The sequence below is a fragment of the Molossus molossus genome, unplaced genomic scaffold, assembly GCF_014108415.1.
Source record: "Molossus molossus isolate mMolMol1 unplaced genomic scaffold, mMolMol1.p scaffold_m16_p_16, whole genome shotgun sequence".
NCBI lineage: Eukaryota > Metazoa > Chordata > Mammalia > Chiroptera > Molossidae > Molossus > Molossus molossus.
Genome location: NW_023425351.1, coordinates 61,615,313 through 61,636,506, shown reverse-complemented (window position 1 = coordinate 61,636,506; position 21,194 = coordinate 61,615,313).

Sequence of the window (21,194 nt, the reverse complement as noted above, 5' to 3'; positions counted from 1 at the left end):
CCATAGTGATGACATCATATTGAAGAACTACTTTTACATTTTCTGAAAATAAGTGAACATGAGGCCAAAATACCCTTTACCTTAGATCTAATTAAGATTATTTTAATATGAGATAGATAATAGCTTCTCCAGAAGAATTACTTTCCTGAGCTACTACCTCTGCATCACTGTATGACACTTGTGAATAAACAATATCCTCTAAAGATAACACATTACCAAAGCCCTCTTTTCAAAATGAATTATCAAGGAAATTTCTATAAATTTTTCAATGGGCTCATTTTTTCTTTTCTTTTCTTTTTTCTTTACCCACAAGAAATATTCTCCAGTAAAGTCCTTTCATTTGATTAAAAACAGATCCTAATAAAAGTGGGTTAGGATCACAATGATAACCTATATTCAAGAACATGAATAAAAAGTGCCCTTGAAGGGAAACGCTCACATGTGTTCACATTTGATACTGGGAAAGGACTGTGTAACGCCGAGAAGTGATTACTACCAGCTGTAAGCATGTACACCACACAATAATATCTCATCCGTACAACCACTTGGAAACTCTTTCTTGCTTGCTCTGTCTCCCAAGAGCTCCATAAAATATAGCCAAGTCTTTTCCCTCTTACTGAATACTGACCTCTTCCAATCCCTATATATGGAAAGAGACTTTGAATCTTGAAAAAGAGCAAGAGGAAACACAGAGTTAATTGTTCTTCACCAAGAATAAGATTGGCAGGACCATGTCACCGTATTCTTTCTTTGTATTGTTGCGAAACATTTTACATGGTTTTCCAGTGACATTGACAAGTTTTTAATCTTTACAGCCTAGAAACATCACTGAAATACAAGAAAAACTGTGCTGAGTAAAAGGTATTCATATCTCAATAAAGCATCACTTCTCTATAAACTTTGACCACTGAGAATGACTTGAAATGTCCTCCTGACCATCTTTCTGAGTTTCAAATATAACAAATTCTGAATCACGTCTTTATCATAATTCCTATCCAGAAAGCCCAGTGTCTCCGTAGTTCTGTCTTACTTTGTCCTAGGTAGGCCAGGGTTCTGTAGAAAGATTTCTGAGGTGTTAGGAAAAATAATGGGGAGATGGTGGAGACATTTTGAGAAGCTCTTGATTAAAACAAATATATGTGAATTGTCTTTTTTTTTTCTTTCCTGTTTTGAATGTTTAACACCCCAACAAGAATTTGTTTAAAAAAATATTCCCAGTTTAAGCAAGAAAAAAGAAGAAAAATAAATATCATTGTTTTGATCTTTTGAGCAGGCAAGTTAACAGAAGGGAAAGTATGAGACACCATCAGTGTGGACATTCAAGTTTTATTTATTTTTTTCTTTACCTGATGCAACTAAACATAAGATAATCAAGGGAATAGAATTTTAGCATATGCACTTGTTGTATTCTCAAGTGTGAATAACAGAGCCAACTAACTATGGAGTATTTGTCCCTCAAAATAAAGCTAAGCAACAATGGGTTTGTTAAGTAGGTAGAAGATGTGGTCTCTTTGCCTAGATATCACTTCTCTCTGCCACACAGGCTTGGACTGATGGCCCTGTGTGTACAAGGTCCCCTTTACAACATCTGTCTTAGCACTCAACATACTTCATTTTAATTGGCTGCTCTCCACCCCCCACAACACATACCTCAATAGGAACTCTGTGACAGCATATATAAGCTTACATTATTAAAATTATAGACTATAGCAAAGTATATGATTTATCTTAAGTAATAAACCTTTGTTGAATGAAAGAATGAGGAAAAAAAGATGTCATCTGAGAGGGGAAATTAGACTAACACACTCAAAAGACTAGAGCTCTCTGGGTTGAGGGTATCATCTAAAGCTCATATAAATTCACTCCTTATTCCTAATGATCTACCCAGTCTCATGTCAACCATCAGTAATCTAATAATGAGAAAACATCTGCTGTGAGCCAGGTGTGTTACACACATTCCCTCTGTAGCAACATTACCTTCAGAGCAGGTGAGTAGTATTGTCTTAACTTTAGGAATGAGACAGTTTGACTCAGACATACTCCTGCCCTTGGGTGGCCATTCCGAATTTTAAGCCCAGTTGTGTACAGCTCTCAAAATGATGTTCTTTTCATTACACAACCTTATCCCTGTTTCCCAAAAGCCTATTTTTCCCTTTACAATGAAAAGCAGATAAAAGCTGCTTTAATTTTATCTGTGCATGAAACTCATACCGCATCTTTAGGGTAATGTGTGGCAACAACAACAAATCGTGGATCAGTGGGTAGAAGCATAAATGATCAGAAAGTGAGGACATGGGAATTGCTCTAGATGGAAAGAAGAGACAACATCAGAAATGGTGAGCGGTGCTGCTTCAAGTCCTGGGCACTTGCTGAGGCTTTAAGTTTGATAAGTTGACGTATTCTCAGAGAGGGATCCGGTGCACTCTAGGTATTGGACCTCAAGGTAAAGCCAAGAACCCAATGCCCAAAAGTACAGAGGAAACCAGAGTGCTTCCTGACTCTCAGTCACTATGAGGTCAGGAACAGAGAGCCATTAATAAGGAACCACATGGGCCAAGAATGGAGGGACCTTCTGGAATATTCTACTCTGTATCAAATCATATGAGGTTTTGCACAATCCTTAAGGAAGAGATGGGGAGTAATCTCCAAGAATGACAGAGACTAAATTTTCAGGAAGACCAACAAGATGAGAGCTCGGAGTAAAATTTAATTTGATAAATCTTTACGCAACATAATGTATCATTTTTCACATTCCTGAGACTGCTGGAAAAAGTTTATACCTGGTAGATATTGATGAGTTTGCTTATCATTTTGATCATGTTTCCTGGGATAAATACTTTTTAAGTATATAGTCCTGAGTTCTATCCTTAGGTGTTCTAATTTTTTTAACCCCAAATAATGGTAAAGAGAAAAACACTGAGCCCTGGCCAGTTTTCCCAGTGGTCAGAACATGGGCCGCAGACCAAAGGGTCATAGGTTCAATTTCCAGTCAAGGGCATGTACCTAGGTTACAGGTTTGATCCCCAGCCTCAGTCGGGTTTGATCCCCAGCCTCAGTCAGGGTCATGTGGGGGTCAACCAGTCAATATATCTCTCTCACATTCATGTTTTTCTCTCTCTTTCCCTCCCTCCCTTCCACTCTTTCTAGAAATCAATGGAAAAATGTCCTTGGGTAAGGATAAACAAACAAAAAATGGTAATAAATAAAGTGCTAAAAAAAAGAGAGAGAGAGAACACTGAGATCCACTATGAACCTGGCTAAAATATGGGGTTGCCAGAATTCTGATTTCATTGTTCATTGGTTAACATGATGTGATCCACATGCTTGGAGACCTGTTGAAAGGAATCAGAAAAGGGGCAGAAAACAGATCAATCACTGATTCAGCCTTTAAATAAAATCTTTTTCTTTTTTTTTTTTTTTTCCTTTTGGTCTAATGGAATAGTTTAGGAACAAGATTTTTCCATCAAAAGAAAATTATTTTCAGAAAATGGAAATTGGCAATTTACCCATTGAAGTCTGGAAGAAACTCAAATGTCTACATTTCCATTGGGAATGAATTCTGACATCCAGGGGGTAGGGAGTGCTGACAGTACAAAAATAACCACCTGTTGCCGAACAGGAGAGGAAGAAGCCAGGTGGGACACATACCCCGCAGAGGAAATTTGAGCAGCCTCTTGGCTTCCTATGGGATAGCAGGGAGGGGGGGAGGGGGCGAGCGGGCGGCAGGGAGGTTGAAAAGAGGAAATCTGAGCAGTTTTCTTAGCTGTCTTCCATGTGGAGAAGGCAGGACTGAATTGGAGAGACTGTAAAACAGGGAGATTGACAATAAAAGCTTATGTGTTTAAGGCACATTTAAACTATTAGAATGCTACAGAAACACATAATAACTCCTCTGAAATTACAGGTGTGTCTAAATGGATATGAAACTACGGCTTACCTCAGTCACTATCATTCTAGAAAATTAAATCTCCAGTAAAATGCTCTCCTGAGAAAATAGTATTTGCAGGAAAATCAAGGTTTAAACATAGAGGAAGCACAAGAACAAAGGAAGATGCTACCAAAAATCCTAACTCTTACAGCTTATTGAAATTAAAAAAAAATTAGCCCTTTTTGACATGTCTGATACCAAACTAGTTCAGAAAGAGTAATATTTGTTTATATTTATTTCCCCCCTCACCCCCTTTCTCTTTTTCACCTTCTCTTCTATAAGGTAAAAGGAGAAAAATGAAATATCCTGAAATAAACATTTAGGGAGAGAAAAAGTGTGTAAGCAGAATGCATGGGTCAAGAGTCATCGTTTGAATAACTGAGCACGTCCCATCCATTCAGAAACGAACTGAAAAGGGTGTGCAGAGGTGACAGGCGCCACCACACGCCACGTCTTGTTTTTAAAGGCTTTACCTTTACTTCTCCTTTCAACCACATGAAGCCTTGTTATGCCCTCTCTCCAAAACTGACATCAAAAGATATTAAGTAACTTTTACAAATATATAACACTCCTAAGGGATAAGTCTGAGATGTGATGCTGGTCTCTGTGGCTCTGAAGACATTCTACAAAAGTATAGTCCAGATTCTGTAACAAACAAACAAACAAAAAGTTACAACAAGCAAACAAAATGTTTCTAAAAAGTTAAATACACATGTCACAAAATGCTATCAAGCCTTCTCTGAACATATTGATGGTAGGATAAAATATCAACAAACTAGCTTATTGCACTTCTAAGCCCAGAGCTGATTACTAATAACAGATGAGTAAGGGGTTTGGGAGACTGTGGGGGAAACCGAGGGAACTGATACAATAAAAAAAGGAGCCAGTAATTGAACCATGGGCAGACTATCACTTCTAATTTCTGTGGGTTACAAGTGACGGAAAAGTTAAACTCACTTAAGCAAAGACAAGCTATGACTTCCCTACTTGTGAACCACAGTCGGGGGACTTCAGGGGCTCAAAAAAATAAAATAAAATAAAAGACTGCACAGTACTCAGTTTTTCTTCATCTTCTTTTACTGCTTCCAGGTAAAAACAACAAAAATGTCACATTTTAAAAAATATTAATAAAAGCAAAAAGAAAAAGTATATACTTTGTTCCTACCAGTCTCCCCAGAATAATTATCAGTAATTGTTCTTAACTCTGGTTGGTCCTAGACACACATTTGAAAGAAACACAGAAGTCAAAAGAAAGAAGTGTTGGAGTAAGCAGGATGGATCCCTAGGTGAAATATAAAGAGTAAGGTTGTGGGAGGGGTGGTTTCTCTCTTTCTTTCTTTACTAAAAAAAATTTTTTTTTCTTTGTTGATATATTAGAGACAGAGGAAGGAAGAGGGAGAGAGAGATATAAATACCGATGACAGGGAACATTGATTGGCCTCCTGCATGCCCCCCACTGGGGATCAGGCCCACAACTGGGCATGTGACCTGACTGGGAATCCAATTGGCGACCTCTTGGTGCCTGGGTCGATGCTCAACCACTGAGCCACACCAGCAGGGTGGGAGTGGTTTATTTAAAAAAATTCAGGGTATAACAAAAGAATAAAAGAATAATTGATGCTAAGAGGCAAATAAAGAAAAATGAGGGATTCCAAAATGGCGGCGGAGTGAACGGAGCTACACAGACCGTCTCCCAGGACCAAACTGGAATTACAACTATAACACAGACAAATCGAGGGGAAAAGGCAACAAAAAAACAGCTGCGAGGACCATACAACGAGGGACACTGACTCCATCCCGGTAGGCTTGTGAAGGCGCGAGACGGGGCTGGGAGCCCACGGTCGGCAGCTCGGCAGAGGCCTTAGCTGGGAGCGGCGCCCTCGGGTCACACTCCCAGGTGGCCCCACAGTGCAGCCGGGACAGAGGCTGAAACAGCCACAACCACTCACCTTGGGCTCCGGCGGAGGGAGGGCAGACTGGAATGCAACTGTGAGGGGACACTCGGGATCTGGAGGGCGCTCAGAGCTTTGTCTGAGTTGCTGACACACAGGACTGTGGCCATATTGCTCCTTCCCAGGGCTCTGGGGAGAGGCAGCAGCCCCTCCCTCGGAGCTCCAACCCCACCCTGTGGGCCATTGAAGTGCTAATTAAGGCTCATTAACAACCAGCATCTGCCCCACATTTGGGAAATCCCCTTATGCTGAGCACCTGAGGGAGTTTTTCAGTCAACTGACAACCCAAAACGCATCAAGTAACCTTGACTTCTAGCCTCCAGGCAAAAATCTAGAGGATAACAGTACCTTTCCTGGGCTAGCAACTTTAACCAGGACAGTAAGACTTGACAGTGGTGTTCAACGTGGGTCCTCTCTCGTTCATCTAAACCCAGGAGAGGGAGCCACAAACAGCAGAACACCAACACCCACAGGGAAAAACTTGACAGGCTCCAAAGGCCACTGTGATAGCCAAAATGGTGAAACACAGAAACAGAAGCCAAATGAAAGAGCAAAAGACCACCACCAAAGATGAGATCAATGTGGAGCAGTTAGGCATGTTAACTGAGCTAGAATTCAGAGCCATGATCTTGAGAAAGCTCAATAGCATGAGTAAGGACATAGAGATGCTGAAAATAAGTCAATTGGAAATTTAAAATCATCAATAAGAGATAAAAAAAATGACATATCAGAAATGAAAAACACATTGGAAAGTTTAAAAAGCAGAGTAGAGGAAGCTGAGGACCGGATCAGTGAATTAGAAGACAGGGTAGAAAAAATCAACCAATCAGAAAACCAAAAGAAAAAAACAATTAAAAAACAGGAAGACAGTTTAAGAGAACTGTGGGACAACTGGAAACGTAATAATATTCGCATCATAGGAGTCCCCGAAGAAGAAGAAAACGAGCAAGGGAGAGAGAATATATTAAAAAAAATAGTGACAGAAAACTTCCCTAATTTGGTGAAGGAAGAAGGCATTCAAGTTCAAGAAGCACAGAGAGTCCCAAGTAAGAAGAACCCAAACAGGCCCACACCAAGACACATAGTAATTAAAATGCCAAAAATTAAAGACAAAGAGAGAATCCTAAAAGCAGCAAGAGATAAGCAACAGGTTACCTACAAAGAAAACCCATAAGGCTCTCAGCTGACTTCTCACAAGAAACACTACAGACCAGAAGGGAATGGCATGACTTAATCAAGGTTATGAAAAACAAGGATCTGAATCCAAGACTACTCTACCCAGCAAGGCTATCATTCAAAATAGAAGGTCAAATAAAGAGCTTCCCAGACCAAAAAAAAAAAAAAAAAAAGCTAAGGGAATACATTGGCACTAAACCAGCACTGCAAGAAATGTTAAAAGGACTGCAGTAATTAGCAGGAGAAATGGGAAGAAAAATAGAACCACACTAAACAAAAATAAGTACATATCAATAATCACCTTAAATGTAAATGGATTGAATGCTCCCATAAAAAGACACAGAGTGGCTGATTGGATAAGAAAGCATGACTCATCTATATGTTGTTTACAAGAGACCCACCCTCTCAACAAAAGACTCACATAGGTTGAAAGTGAAGGGATGGAAAAAATTTTTTCCAAGTAAATGGAAAGCAAAGAAAAGCTGGGGTAGCAATTCTCATATCTGATAAAATAGATTTCAAAATGAAGTCCATAACTAGAGACAAAGAAGGCCAGTACATAATAGTGAAAGGATCTATCCAACAGGAAGATATAACCTTGATAAACATATATGCACCCAATATAGGAGCACCAAAATATATTAAAAATCTTCTGGAGGACTTCCAAGGAGAAATCAACAGCAATACAATCATAGCAGGGGACTTCAACACCCCGTTGACACCACTGGATAGATCCTCTAGGCAAAAAATAAGCAAGGAAACAGAGACTCTAAATGAAGCACTAGACCAAATGGATTTAATAGATATCTACAGAGAATTACACCCCAAAACCACAGAATACACATTCTTCTCAAGTGCACATGGGACATTCTCAAAGATAGACCACATGTTAGGACACAAACTAAATCTCTACAAGTTCAAGAAGATTGAAATCATATCAAGCATCTTCTCAGATCACAATGGCATGAAACTAGAAATCAATTGCAACAAGAACATGCAAAGACATTTCAACACATGGAGGCTAAATAGCATGTTATTAGACAATGAATGGGTTACCGAGGAGATCAAGGAAGAAATTAAAAACTTCCTGGAAACCAATAAAAATGAACACACAACAACACAAAATCTATGAGATGCAGTGAAAGCAGTTCTGAGAGGGAAGTTCATAGCACTACAGGCCTACCTCAAAAAACAAGAAAAATTTCTAATTGACTGTCTAACCTCACAACTTAAAGAATTAGAAAGCAAACAAAAATAAAATCCCAGAGCAAGTAGAAGAAAGGAAATAGTAAAGATCAGAGCAGAAATAAATGACATAGAGACCAAAAAAACAATTCAAAGGATCAATGAAACAAAGAGCTTGTTTTTTGAAAAGATAAACAAGATTGATGGACCCTTAGCTAGACTCACCAAGAAACAGAGAGAACCCAAATACAAAATATCAGAAATGAAACAGGAGAAGTAACAACCAACACCACAGAAATACAAAAGATCGTTAACAGCTACTATGAACAACTATATGGCAACAAATTCGACAATCTAAGCAAAATGGACAAATTTCTAGAAACACACAGTCTCCCAAAACTGGACCGGGAAGAGATAGAAAACTTGAACAGATCAATAACAACTAAGGAAATTAAAGCCCAGGCCCAGATGGCTTCACAAGGGAGTTTTACAGAACATTCAAAAAAGAACTAACACCCATTCCCCACTAACTATTTCAAAAAATTCAAGAAGAAGGAAGACTTCCAAACAAGTTCTATGAGGCCAGCATAATTCTAATTACAAAACCAGAAAAAGACACTACAAAGAAAGAAAACTACAGGCCAATATCCCTGATGAACATAGACGCCAAAATCCTGAACAAAATACTAGCAAATCAGATCCAGCAATACATCAAAAAAATTATTCACCATGACCAAGTGGGATTCATTCCAGGGATGCAGGGCTGGTACAATATTCACAAATCAATAAATGTGATACACCACACAAACAAAATGAAGAATAAAAAACACATGATAATATCAATAGATGCTGAAAAAGCATTTGACGAAATCCAGCATCCATTTGTGATAAAAATGCTCATCAATGTGGGAATAGAGGGATCATATCTCGACATAATAAAGGCCATATATGCAAGACCTACAGCCAACATCATACTCGATGGACAGAAAATAAAAACATTTCCATTAAGAACAGGAACAAGACAGGGATGTCCACTTTTGCCACTCTTATTTAACATAGTACTGGAAGTCTTAGCCACAGCAATCAGACATGAGGAAAAAATAAAAAGGATCCAAATTGGAAAGGAGGAAGTGAAACTGTCATTATTTGCAGATGACATGATATTATACATAGAAAACCCTAAAGACTCCATCAAATATCTAGTAGACTTAATAAATGAATTTGGAAAAGTAGCAGAATACAAAATTAACGTCAAGAAATCGACGGCATTCTTATACACCAATGATGAACTCACAGAAAGACAAACCAAAAAAACAATCCCATTTACCATCGCAGCAAAACAATTAAGATACCTAGGAATAAACTTAACCAAAGAAATAAAGGACCTATTTGCAGAAAACTATAGGACATTGAAAAACGAAATAGAGGAAGATATAAAAAAGTGGAAGCACATTCCTTGTTCATGGATTGGAAGAATTAACATCATTAAAATGTCCATACTACCCAAAGAAATCTATAGATTCAATGCAATCTCCATCAAAATACCAATGACATATTTCACAGAACTAGAACAAATACTTCAAAAGTTCAAATGGAACCAAAAAAGTCCCCGAATAGCCACAGCAATTTTGAAAAAGAAGGACAAAGTAGGTGAGATCACAATACCAGATATCAGGTTATACTACAAAGCGACTGTAATCAAAACAGCCTGGTACTGGCACAAGAACAGGCATATAGACCAGTGGAACAGAATAGAGAACCCAGAAATGGACCCAAGGCAATATGCTCAATTAATATTTGACAAAGGTGGCAAGAGCATACAGTGGAGTAAAGACAGCCTCTTTAATAAATGGTGTTGGGAAAATTGGACAGCTACATGCAAAAAAAATGAAACTAGACTATCAACTTACACCATACAGAAAAATAAACTCAAAATGGATAAAAGACTTAAATGTGACCCATGAATCCATAAAAATTCTAGAAGAAAATGTAGGCAACAAAATTTTGGATATCATACGGAGCAGAATTTTCACTGATACATCACCTAAGGCAACAGAAATAAAGGAGAATATGAACACATGGGACTACATCAAACTAAAAAGCTTCTGCACAGCAAAAGAAACAATCATCAAAATGGAAAGGCAACCTACTGTATGGGAGAACATCATTGCCAATGATATATCAAATAAGGGGTTAATTTCCAATATATATAGAGTGCTCATACAACTCAACAAAAGGAAGACAAAGAACCCAGTTAAAAAATGGGCAGAGGAGCTGAATAGACACCTCTCCAAACAGGACATACAAGTGGCCAAGAGACATCTAAAGAAATGCTCAACACAGTGGTGCTCATCAGAGAGATGCAAATTAAAACAACAATGAGGTATCACCTTACACCTATCAGAATGGCTGCCATCAACAAATCATCAAACAAGTGTTGGCGAGGGTGTGGAGAAAAGGGGACTCTAGTTCACTGCTGGTGGGAATGCAGACTGGTGCAGCCACTATGGAAAACAATATGGTGTTACCTCAAAAAATTAAAAATTGAACTTCCATTTGACCCAGTGATCCCACTTCTAGGAATATTCTCTCAGAAGCCTGAAACACCAATCAGAAAGAATATATGTACCTCCACATTCATAGCAGCACTATTCACAGTAGCTAAGATCTGGAAACAGCCCACGTGTCCATCAGTAGTAGAATGGATAAAGAAGCAGTGGTACATATACACAATGGAGTACTGTGCAGATGTAAGAAGAAAGATCTCTTATCCTTTGAGACAACATGGAGGGACCTAACTGAAATAAGCCAAGCAGAAAAAGACAAATACCACATGATCTCACTTATATACAGAATATAATGTACATAACAGTCTGAGGAATACGGTAGACCCAGAAACATGGAAGTAGGGCACAGCCTGACATCTGTCAGAAGAGGGGGTGGGGGGATGGGAAGGGATAAACCACAGAACTTATATGCATGTATGCATGACCAATGCACATGGAGAACTAAGCCAGGGACGGGGCGGGGGTGGGGTGGGGAGGGGGGTGCCAATGGGGTAAAAAAGGAGAAACATCTGTAACAAAAAAATAAATAAATAATTTAAATAAAGAAAGAAAGAAAAAAGAAAAATGAGAAATACAGATAAAGATATAGAAGTCCATTGTAAAGCATGCAAACATCAGGACACAAAAGTCCACCCAAGCTAGTATTATTTGCAGCTAAGCAGTCTCAAATAATTTAATGCATGGAGTAAATATTACTTCAAACAAATGCTTATCTTGGGTTTTCAAAAGTGTAATGTTCAAAATATAGAAATGGTATCACACAGGAAGGTAGAAACCGTATAAAAGTAGAAAGGTTAGCATCTATATATTGTTGTTTATGTGCCAGGCATTGAAATATAACAACTCTATGAAGAAGTGCTAGGATAATCCCTATTTTATAATGAATTTTTTGCAGGGCACAGAGCAATTTCCCAATGAGACACAATTATTATTAACTTGCACAATTTAAAAGTGCAAGAGAATGAGGATTCAAACTCATACAGTACAATTCTAGAAACTTGCCTGCCAAACACAATTAAACACTACCCTATACTATATAAAATAGTTCAGGTATATATTCTTTTTAAAAAGAATTTGTACTTATAAAGAGTAAATTGTAGATCTCAGTTCTAAACCTATCTTAGTTGACCATCAGATACTTTGACAGTATATTCAATATAAGAACTTGCCATAGATTATTTCAAATATAGTTTATTGCTATTCTTGTGCTCAGTTATTTTGATTTTGACATAATTATTGATCATCTACTATGTTCCAGGTATTACACTACACACTCAGGATATCAGGTTAGCAGTCTGTACTTGTATTCCATTCTCGAGCTTGTCTGGCACTCCTCAATCAAAGCTTAATATCTATAATGGCTATACACTTTTTATTAAGTATCTCATCCTAAATATTAAAATAATAACAGAAACCATGTTCTGATGACTAATAAATGGGAAACAATGAGAATTAGTAGCAGTAACAATAAAATGTGCCAGACTAAATATTGGGTGCCAAATTATGTTAACACTTCAAGTTGTTAAATATCCATCCATCAGTTACTCAGTTGAGAATGACAAGCATTTTTATTAGACATTATTAAACAATTATCCAAATTTTTATGTTCATAGTTAAGTGTCTACTCATATAAGACAGCAGAATATTTCACAGAGATCTTTCATACAACTGAAGAACACTTCTTATGCAGCTTAATAACAGTCTGTTTAGTACAGTACTTTACACATGTTCCTTAATTGTAGTCTTGTCTGACACTGATATGTGGAAAATAGCCTGGCCAGTGTGGCTCAGTGGATTGAGCATTATCCCATGGACTGAGAGGTCCTGGTTCAATTCCTAATTAGGGCACTTGCCTGGGTTGTGGGCTGTATCCCTGGGGGGGGTGGGGGGGGGGAGACACGTGCAGGAGGAAGCTGATTGATGTGATCAGTGTTTCTCTCTCACATCAATTGTTTCTATCTCTCTCTCCTTTCTTCTCTATCTAAAAAAAGCAATAACACATTTTTTTTTATCCTCACCCAAGGACATTTTTCCATTTTTTGTTCAGATAGAGTGGGAGGGAGAGAGAAGAAGAGAGAGAGAGAGAGAAACATCGACGTGAAAGGGACACATCGAGCAGCTACCACCCACATCACCCAACCAGGGCCAGGGACAAACTGCAACCGAGGCATGCGCCCTTAGTGGGAACTGAACCGGGGTCTCTCTGGACCGCAGGCCAATGCTCTAACCGCTGAGCAAACCGGCCAGGACCACATATTTTTTTTAAAAGAAAATAAATGCATTTATTTTTTTACATGCATTTAATCCATTGTTTTAAATTTTAAGTAATCAGAACAAAGGGAAATACTAACTTAGGAAGATAAAAAGAGTGAAAAATATTTCCGATTTAAGAATTTAAGAAGTATACCTGTATATGGCAGAGTTGGGGGATGGGGTAGGAAGAGGAACTCCATTAAGATTTATTTTAAATTACTCTAAATTCTTTCGACTTTCTTCTGTCCTTGAAGCCAAGGCCATGTTCTTTTCAAGGGCATTTTCTTTCAAAGCTGAATAACAACTTCATTATCATTTTCATGTTTCTGTAAACATCTTCATTTTGCAAACTTCTATCAGTCTGGTGGCTCAAAAATTATTTCTTCTCCTTCATGGAAAGTTCTCAACTCCAGGTAAAATCCTTACCCTGGGCTTGATAGATATACTAATTCTAGAGAAAGATAAATTGCTCTAGGCAATTTTTCAAATAAATTGACTGCATCTACTATATCCCAATGGAATATAGTAGAAAATAATTTAGACTGCAGAGTCAGAATTAAAATCCTACTGTGTTACTCTCTTATTCTTTCTGACTACTGTAACAGAATTCCACGGAGGAGTAGCTTATAAAGAACATAAATTTATTTCTTGCAGTTCTGAAGGCTGGAAGGCTAAGACCAGGGCACTGGCATGGTCAGGTTCCGGTAAGAGCCCTCTTCCCTGTCATAGACTGATGACTTCCTGTTGTATCCTCACACAGTAGAGAGACCTCTCTGCGGTCTCTTTTATAAGGTCACTGATTGCCTCCCAAAGGTCCCGACCCCTAATAACATCACCTGGGGCATTAGCTTATCAACATGTAAATTTGGGGGAAACACAGACCTTCAGACCACAGTAGTTAGTGCATTGCCTAGTACAGGAGAAATATTCACAAAATTTCGCGTATAACTTTGGCTTTTCTTAGTATCAATCATTGTAAAATATCTGTGTTTTTTTAATCAATGATCTGAGTAAAGTACATGGATCCACAAGGAACAGAGAGGGTTTCCACAATGGAAAAGGAATTGCTTTGAGGAGGAGGAGACATTGAGCAAAGGAAAAAAGAAACAAGAAACATCAGCAGAAACACGGTGGCTAGAAAATGACAACGAATCCATTACGGCTGGAACATAAAACACATTTGATTAGTGTTGGAAAGAAGACTGGAAACACATTCCCCACGACCCTGGGTTGGTGGCCTTCTGTGTGTGCCCAAGGAAGCCTTGGTTTCCTTCGATGCGTTATGGATACACTGCGGTGGCCTCAGACTGGGAAGAGCAATGAACCATATTAATAACAATAACTATTGACTTTGAAAGGGTGCCAGACATCTTTGCATCCATATTGTATTTAGCCCTCTAACTTCTCCGGGATAATGAACCAAAAGTAGTTATCACACCAGAACTACAAGTGGATTCAGGGTCCAGGAACAGAGGCTGCCAAGAAAAGCTATTAATTCTAAGAAACAGGATGGACTTCTTTGAATTTTTATACATTATAGAAGGTGGGGCTGAAGATAGATTTTAACTAGATTCTCTACAGAATTCCATTTTACATCTAATTAATGATAATTTTATCGTATATTCCTTGTAGCATTGTTGTTAAGATTTTTTTTTAAATACTGCATAGTAGAAGACTATCTTAAAACTCATAGTAAGTCCAACAAAAAGTCAGTAAAGAAAAGAACAATAGGAAAGATACATAAATATTTGATCTTACAACTTTTAAAAAGTACATTTATGAACAAAAATTTTGATGCAAGACCAAGACATTTTTTTGAGTGAGGTTTTACTAATTTGAAATCTGCATTCTTTCTTTTATGAAAACCACACCCATAATGCATCTGTGATATTGACATGTTTGCCTTCCTTAAGTTGGAGCAGAATCTATGAAAAGACAAAGCAACCTGAGTGCAGAGACAATGTTAATTGTTATAGTTTTTCCTCCACTTTTTTCTTTTCTTTTTTTAAAGAGAGGAAGGAAGGTAGAGAGCAAGAGAGAGAAATAGCCATGGGTTGCTTCCCACACACACCCCAACTGGGCATCGACCCACAACTTGGGTATGTGACCTGATCGGAATCAAACCCTCCACCTTTTGGTGTATAGGACGACATGCCAACCAACTGAGTCACACAAGCCAGGGCCTCCACTTATTTTTTTTACAGTTGTCTTATCCATCTATATCCTACAACATTTTGTTTGTTTGTTTATTTATTTATTTATTTTTTATCCTCACCCGAGGACATTTTTCCTTTTGTGTGTATGTGTGTGTTCAGGTAGAGTAGGAGGGAGAGAGAGAAAGAGAGAGAGAGTGAGACATCGATGTGAAAGGGACACATCGAGTGGCTGCCACCCACACAACCCAACCAGGGCCGGGGACAAACTGCAACCATGGTACATGCCCTTAGCAGGAACCGAACCCAGGTCTCTCTGGACCACAGGCTGATGCTCTAACCGCTGAGCCAAACTGGCCAGGGCCCTACAATATTTTTTAATGGTATAGGTAGATCTTTCATATTTTGAAAAATTCAGAACTTATTTTTCTTAGAAACTCTCTTCTTTGAAGCTGATATTTAATTGGTTTTCTTGATATGCAATTAAATTACACAATGATTACTAAGTATACCTGGCATCAAGGGTTTGGGAACCGCCATGCTTGACGCTCTGTAAGCGGTCAACTCCCTTGGTGGGAATAGAGGTCATCTAGAGAAAAGCCTGCTGTGGGTCTCAGCCACTGCGATTAACAGATAGAATGAATCGTATCATTTCATCCGGCAGCTCTATGAAGGGGAGGAGTTAGCAAGTCTACCCCACTCCTTGTTAAATTATACGGCAAGCTCTTATATTAAGCTGAGAGAAGATACCACATCCCTTAGGTCGTTCTTTTATGACACAAAGACTCAACTTATTTAATTTTACACAAAGAGGAAAATTCACAGCCATATTAAAAACAATTAGGCCTTAACAGCAACCACGAAAGCAACAGCTGTTCAAGGGAAGGTCCATGCTGAGAACATGTTTTACCTTCCTCTCTCCTTTGGACATTCACCTTCTTAGTGTTTCAAGGGTGGTTTCATTCAGAGGGCCGAAAAGATGGTTTGGTGTCTGTACTTCTGGTTACTTCTCATTTTATTTTATTATTATTATTTCTTTTTTTTTATCCTCACCCGAGGATATTTTTCCATTTTTTGTACAGACAGAGTGGGAGGGAGAGAGAGGAAGGGAGAGAGAGTGAGAAACATCGACGTGAAGGGACACATCGAGTGGCTGCTACCCGCATGACCAACCAGGGCCGGGGACAAACTGCAACCGAAGTACGTGCCCTTAGCGGGAACCGAACCCGGGTCTCTCCGGACCCCAGGCTAACCGCTGAGCCAAACTGGCCAGGGCTACTTCTCATTTTAAATCCCCAGTTTTGACATTGCCCAAAGCTATGCAAAAGCAAGCAAGCGACCAACCAAAAAAAGGATTTTCTCCACTGAATTCTGAGGCCTGAAAAATGTGTTCCCAAGTGAGTCTTCCCCGTTCCCACACGATCAGATTGTAGTTAACCAGGGCTTAAGGCCTCTGCAGGCAGGTCTAACAGGGACACAGAAGCAGGTTACCACTAGACCCAGACATCTGGGGACACCACTGGCCAATCACCAAATCCGTTGTGTATTTATACAAATTTACAATTCATTTCAGTAAATCCCGAAATCTCTTTTATTTTCAGCAATGGAGAGAGAACACTCATTCTCTAGATTGAGGAACCATCAAACCCCAAGATAGACTTTCCTTTTCTAGTAATGAAGAATTTGTGGAAGTACAGGGTGGGACATGTCTTAGTCTCTCAAAAAGTGGCTAAGTGAAATAACCCTCCAACTCAATGTAAATATAGGTTATTATTCCCCTAAGAAATCTTGATTCCCAGTGTATTTTTGCCATCCATGTAGAATCTATTCATCAAATTGACATTCAAATGCACAGTTAGAAACTATAATTTATAGACAAAGAAATTGAGTAAGAAGTCAGAATTTCCTAAAATTACGGTGGGCTGTAAATCCAAGTCTTTGTTTTGCTATGAATAAGCTCTATTCATCCAGCTTTTCAGAATTTACCAGCTTGTTTGTCAATTACCGTTGTGTACAAGAACCGGCATGATTTCTTCGACTTGAGCACAATGAGAAATATCATTATTCCTGCCACATTTATGTCGTATGAGCATGGCCACAGGGCCTTAATTATGTCTTTGCATTTACCAGAATGAAGAAGACAGCAAATTAATATATATCAAGTACCAACCAAGTACTAGGCACCAGGCTAAGCTTTATATAAAGTGTCCTTTCTAGTATAAAATATTTATTTCTAAGAGGTAATTAGGTAAAGAATTTGAACAACTTTAGAAATGAATCAATGCTCACAATGAAGAGAAAATAAATATTTCTTTACTTTGGCACAGCAATAAAGATCTGTCTTACAAATCTATCTGGGGACAGTAATTTTAGAGTGGCATAGGGGAGAAGTAAGAGTGAATCCAGTATCCCTGGCCAGTTTGGCTCAGCAGTTAGAGTGTCCGCCCACGGACTGGAGAGTCTAGGTTTGGTTCCCACCAAGGGCACGTACCTCGGTTGCAGTTTGTCCCGGGTCCCAGTTGGGGTCATGTGTGTGGCAGCCAGTTGATGTGTCTCTCTCACACGCTGTGTTTTTCTCTCTCTCTTCCTTCCTCTCTCCCTTCCACTCTGTCTGAAAATAAATGCAAAAATGTCCTCAGGTGAAGATAAAATAAAAGAAGAAGAAGAAGAAGAAACCCAGTAAAATAGAGATTTTTCAGCATTAACAGACCAAACAATATACACAAAAATTTTCACTGTCCCTTCTCCTCTTAGCTTATTTTGTCATCAGGGTTAACTTTATATACTATTCTGATTATGGTGTCACATGGAAAGTCAACTGAAAGTCTAAGAATTAGATAATAGAGCCACTCGCCATTGGCGTAATGTACAGTTCTGGTTTAAAGGGGAATGTCAATACAAAGAAACCAGTTGCTAGGGACTTTCTAAAACAAATCCTGAAAGAGGGTCTAATAGTTAACTCTAGTAGCCACCTTCAACCAACCAGGCAAAAATAAAGAACAAAACAAACAAACCCTACTCTGCTTGATTAGGAGATCAGTAGAATTAAAGTAGAAGCAAACCAAAAGTTCATCAAGGAGAATGGAGAAACAAATCTCATTACATACAAAATATGGATTTCAAAAACATTATGTTAAGTAAGAGAAGTCAGACATCAAGTATAACATGTATGAATTTATACAAAGTTTAAGAAGAGGCAGAAATAGCCCTGGCCAATTTGGCTCAGTGGTTAGAGTGTTGGTCTGCGGTCCAGAGAGACCCGGGTTCAGTTCCCGCTAAGGGCACGTATTTCGGTTGCAGTTTGTCCCCGGCCCTGGTTGGGTCGTGCAGGTGACAGCTACTCGACATGTCCCTTTCACGTCGATGTTTCTCTCTCTCCCTCCCACTCTATCTGAATAAAAAAAGAAAAAATGTCCTCGGTTGAGGATAAGGAAAAAAAAGAAGAGGCAGAAATGAACTATAATGATAGACATCAGAAGAGTAGCTGTCTTCTGCTGAGGATGAGACCTGTCAGAGAGGGACTTCCTAAGGCAAGGGAAAGTCTATACTTTTCTATTCGTTTGTTTTCACTGTGTAACGAACCGTGCCAAGCCTAGTAGCCTAAAGCAACATTCGCTTCATTTGTTCATGATTTTGTCTGTCACCCGGGTAGTTTTTCTCATCTGACAAGCCCAGCTGATCATATGCATCTTTCATATGAATTTCTGTGCGATCCGGGTGACCTAAGAAGGCCTCTCTCCCATGTGTGGCTGTTGGCAGGCTCCGAGCTTGGTTTCCCTGTATCCCCTTCAGATATCCTCACCTCTTCCAAAGGCCAGCTCTCACTCACTCCCCTGCTCATCTCCAGATTCCAAGAATCTGTGGCCATTTTTCAATCTTTTCCGATAGTAATCAAAATCGTATTTACCTACATGTACATGCCTGGTCCAAATGTATACTCAAAATCAATGTTTTATTGTATGTACACTATATCTCAAAGAAAAAAATACGTAAGTGTCTTTGAGGTGAAAGCACCAACATATTATAATATATGCCTTATCGATGACCATGGTTTTTGTAGTAAGAAATAGATTTGAACAGTCAAGAGGATTTATTGTTTTCTTTTTTTTTTTTTTTTTTTTTTTTTTTTATCCTCACCTGAGGACATTTTTCGATATTTTGTTCAGATAGAGTGAGAGGGAGAGAGAGAGAGAGAAACATTGACGTGAGAGCGACACATCGAGTGGTTGCCACCCACACGACCCAACCAGGGCTGGGGACAAACTGCAACCAAGGTATGTGCCCTTAGCGGGAACCGAACCCGGGTCTCTCCGGACCACAGGCCAACGCTCTAACCGCTGAGCCAAACCGGCCAGGGCGGATTTATTGTTTTCTGAATGGAAAGATAGATCGTAGCTGCAGGTATTGTTTGATCAAGGCTCCAGCTCCATGGTTCTGCGGTGACCTCTTCTTCGCTGTTCTTCTTACACAAGAACAGACCCCATTTCCAGACTGGCACTTTTCATTGTAGCACAATGGCCACCACCGTCTTAGGCCCTTGCACAGTGTCCAGAAAAAGATGCAAATGCTCTGTCATCAACCAGTAAACAAAAGTGAAGGGATTCACTATGATTGGACCAAATTAGATCTTAAGCCTAAACAATAAGGGAAATAAGCTGGGTTACATGCTCATCAATGATCCAATCATCGTGATGGGGAGGAGTAGACATGATTTAGGTCCTGTCAATCAGGACTCACCCCTGAAGGTGGGAGCGGATTAATCATGTCCCGACCTCATGGCACCTACAGAGTGTACAAGGGGTGCAGTAGAGGCTGTGGAGGAAATCAAACTACACAAAGGAGAGGAATTTGGGTGGAAATGATAAATAAGAAAAAATAATCTAAGTTGAGTAACCAAGGAAAAAACAATAAAAAGGAAGGATTTTCTGGAGCCGGGTACAATTCACAATCAGAAAGTATTGATGGATTCACTTCGCTTTTAGCTCCAAGTAAAACAATTTAATAGGGAAGATATAAAAGATTGACGTGGCATGAGCTGTTATTTTTATTTGTATACTTTGACACCTAACATACAAGTCCCCGGTTGAGGCCTCTCCACCCTCACTGCACCTGCCCTGCACCTGTTTGTTTCACTGTTACTATGGAGCTGTTCTGAGGGGACCACCTGGACTTCAGATTATACCCACTTAGGGACACTAACCTGGTTTATCCCCAACCTGTAGAGTTTATTACCGCACAATATTTCACACAGACTACTGCTGTGGGGGAATGATCCAGAGACCTGGAAAAACTAGGATACAATCTTGGAAACCTGCCTAAGGGACAGGTAATGTCCTCCTCCCAAATATTTATTTTTATCTTGCAGCTCATTGTACGGGTATTTCCCCTAACAGGCAGGGAGTGCTCTTGGACGCTCCCGCATGCTCTGGTATATGTCTGAACTTCTAGCAGTCACAGATCACCTCTTTTGCTTAACATCCTCCACCTGAGAACTGCAAGTGACTGAGGAAGAGGAAGTACACGAGGCTCGGCAGTCGTACCTGGGTGTCAGCGAGTGCAGGGCTCTGCGTTCGTGGGATAGGAGGGGAGGGGGGGAGAGAGCGCCCAACGAGAACCCCGCGTGCTTCCAGGGAAGAAGGATCACTACAGAAAAGTTCTTTTTTTTCTTTTCTTTTAAAGATCTTTATAGAGCAACATCCAGACTCCAGATCCAGCTGCAAGGAGCTGTTGTGGGAACAGGCTGGGGAATGGCAGGTGGCTCTGGCTTCCGCCCTTCTGTTCCGAGATGGGGGTGGGGGGCAGTCTCTCGGCCCTGGGTTCCACAACGCTCCTTTGTGGAAGGGGCTTCTTGGGGAAGGCGGGGGCTTCTTAGGGCCCATCTCACCACTCAGATCCCAAGGAAGCATGATGGTCACTGTGAGCCACGCGCCCCTGTCCGAGAGCACAGGCTCACGGCAGTGTCAGGGGCAGTTAACAGGCC